The following is a 3,586-nucleotide window of genomic DNA, read 5'->3' as shown; positions in this document are numbered from 1 at the left end:
CAAAGTGTCAAGCTGCTGCTTAGTAGGCTGCCTGCTGACCCACCCTGGCAGCTAAAGGGTCAAGAAAACATCACAGTAGTGTCCTGAGTTGGATGGGTTCCGGCCCCAAGCCACAGGTCTCTATTTATCTCCACAGTACCTCCAAGACAACCTGCCAGGCCCTGCAATTTTGCATCACACTGACTTCTGTTTGCTGCTTCCAGGGGTCAGCATGGTGGGAAGGAAGTCTTGAGGAGTTCTGAATGTCAGCCCTCACAAGGCAAAGCTGAGTCATCAGCCCCCTCAGGCCTGGAGTTAACCCTTCCACACTGCATGTTAAGAGTTACAGCTCTGGAAAGTGTATTCCCAGGCACCCAACCTTATCCACAGAAAGAACCCACCTTCGCCTGTCATTGGTGAGCCACCCACTGTCCAGGTGGCAGGTAGCATGCCAGAAATGGGTGTCATAGTAATGAAGGGGACAATCAGGCTAGTGGCTCGTGAGGATGGCAGATGTTTTCTGGTAAGTGAGCTGGGAACTGCTGGAGTCAGGCCAGCCACGGGAGCCATCAAACCTCTGGAACTTAAGTCTTAAGTTGACTGTCCCAACAGAATGCCAGGACTTAAGAACAGGGTTTTTTTGCATGGCCTCTGTCCCAGGTGAAGACTCAGGGCATTCACTTCACAAGTAGATTTACTAGACTAGTGGATGATGAAATATTCTGGAAATAGGTTTAGTCTGTCTGCTTCAGCTACTAGGTCAAAGGGGCAATGGTTAGGGCCCTTGCATTGCTATGTATTTATGTATTATAAGAATTACTCTCGTGATCATTCCTGAAATAATGACGTCTTTGGAATGGATGTGGTATGTATAATATAATCCTTCTATGTCCAATACCTGCAGTTTTTATTACAGGGGAGGAGCCCATCCAGGCAGGTTCTGCCTGGTGTTGTGGAGTCAAAAGGTAGGGGAGATTGGGATAAGGAAGGATAGTATCCAGGTCATGGCCAGGAGCTGGCTCCTCCCCTGACCCCACCTTCTCTCCTAAAGGACACAGGTAGAACACAAACCCATCAAGGGCAGAACCTCACCCGAAACAAAAGGCAGAGAGAGATGGTGTCTACTTCAAGGATTCTGGCTCATGAACCCTGTAGGGAGCCAGCCTCCTTGGAGGTCTGAGAAGGAGTTTGGGCTTCTTGGTGAATGTCAAAGCAATGCACCAGGAGAAGCAAAGTCAAATGCAAAGGACCTGGAGCAGCTAGCATGGGAAGGAGATGGGCAGACCTCAGTGCCTGCTGGTAGAGTGTGACCTCAGGATGGTCTTACAGGCAGAGTCAGTTGAAGATCTTGAAGTCCTTGATGGGGAGCTGAAAGCTGATCTCAGAACCTCCTGGAGCTAGATGCTCCTCCCCTAGAATGTATTCTGGAAAAGCAGAGTCAATTGTCAGTGTTTCCTCCCAAACTACAGTAAGAATAAAGAGCCATTCAATCTTAAATCACTTGTCCCACATACCTGCCCCTCAAATAATGCTGACTTTTGGAGTTTCTTGATTCCCATAACCCAACAAGCTGCCCGCCTAGGGGGCTTTTTAGGCAGCATGCCACCTCTTTGGATGTTGGCAGTCCAAGGAACACGAGAAAAAGGCTTATCTTTTGTATCACTACCCAGGCAACATCTTCTGCCTAGGCAACTCCTGGAGGTGGTGTGTGACCACAGAAACCACATGTAAAACATGCAAGAGTGAGAAAACACTTTGTAAAGACTCAGTCACTGGTGCTGTACCATGGCAGAAATAAATTGACACCCTCAGTCACATGTCATCTTGTGCCTCCCCCACACACACCCCTGCTATGCACTGTAGTCCTCTTCTGCACAATACCAAAGCTGTTTCCAGGGAATTCCTGCTCTCACGGGCACTTCTGCTTCGGGACGAAGATTTCTGCTTCCAGATGTTGGTTCAGACACTGAAAGTCAGCCTCTTCTTCAAGGACGTCAAGCAGAATCACTCTCTCATAAAATGTGCACAGGCATGAAGCAATTTGCGCGAGCTTTGTGGATGTGATTTTATGCCACAGCAATGAAGTCGACTTGAAGCACTTTTGAGTCGAATGTCAGGTAAGTGTTCTCACAACTTGCTGCTTAAGAACTCTCTCTGGGACAAGGGACTGGACTGTCCTTTACTCTGGGGAATGCTAGTTACCTGGACTTAATTTTAATGCCCAGAGCTCTGCTGGTTTCAAGTCTCTCCTCCTTCCCCTCTATTAAGTCTCTATTCATGTGATTTAGACCCCTTTCTGTTCAGAGCAAAGCAAACTGCTCTTTTCGAAGGTCCACATCAGCCAGTGACTTTAAATCAGTCACTCTGACCTCTCCCCTAAGGTGCTTGTCAAGGCACTTCCCAGAACAAAGGTAGTTTCTTTCTTAAGGGCTCTGAAACCAGCAGTTGAGATAACACTTCACCTCCTAACATTTATCATTATAACAGATTTCAAAAATGCCTTTTACAACTTTGATGTAGGGAATAGTTTTGAATTGGGAAGGACAACATAGTTACAGATACAATCATTAAAGAAAATTCAGAATGACCTAGAAAGAAGGAGATAAAATTCTCTAAGAATCTAAGTAACTCTTTCTCATAGCTCATTCTATATGAGAAACACGTATACAGCTTATTTAACATCACAGCTTTCTTTACACCCAGGGCCTGGTTGTAAGAGGCTCTTTGTGCCTGAGCTTTGATAATGAAAGGTTCCTTTCTGGAGTGAAGATGGGACTCGCCCTGGGTGTGCGCTGGGACTCTGGGGACTCTGTCTTCTGACCATTGCCATCTCAAAATGATAGCAGATGTGACTACCTACATTCCCAGAGGGTAGTCCGATGTTTCTCTTCCACCAGCCTGTTCCCAAATACCTGGCACTGTTTTCCAAATAATTGTCTTGGAGACTTAATATTACTTATAAACGCTTGGCCAGTAGCTTAAAGGCAAGGTTGAAGGGAATACTTCAACCAGTCTCACAGAATATTCCAGTCAGCCCTTGACCATAGTCCGAAATTTTCTCAGGGTTCCCTCAAAGATTACTAGCACCTCCAATCAGCATGAAGTAGCTTGGAAAGTTATGCCCACATTTCAAAACCAATGGATTTTGGATATTTGTTGTTTGTTTAGGGGGTTTGGTTACAAATTGTTATTGATCATGGTATTTAAAAAAGCTAAAGAGTAAATTTAAAGATCTCTTTCTAAAGGAAAAAAGGGAGATAGAATATAGAAATTTAATCCAAAAACAGCTATTAACCTCAGGATGTTTCATTGGTATGGATTTTAGTTTATCAATACAAATTTAAAGTTAATTTTGTTATACCTTATGTATATTTCTATTCTTGTTTAGGGTATCATGTTTATGCAGTGCATTTAAAAATATAAAATATAATTAAGAAATACAGATTGGTAGTCATTTATAACAGCAAACTTAGTCATGTTAAATATGTTTTCAAACAGAGATATATTTCAGATAGAAAGACAATCTTCAAACACATCAAAGACCTACAGAATATGGAATTTAGAATGTCTTAAGAACTTAGACTTTTCTCAACAGTGAGACATATCT

The sequence above is a fragment of the Myodes glareolus genome, chromosome 24 (genome assembly GCF_982192425.1).
Source record: "Myodes glareolus chromosome 24, mMyoGla1.1, whole genome shotgun sequence".
Taxonomy (NCBI): domain Eukaryota; kingdom Metazoa; phylum Chordata; class Mammalia; order Rodentia; family Cricetidae; genus Myodes; species Myodes glareolus.
The sequence above is the reverse complement of the archived record's forward strand: the minus strand, read 5'-3'. Positions refer to the sequence as shown.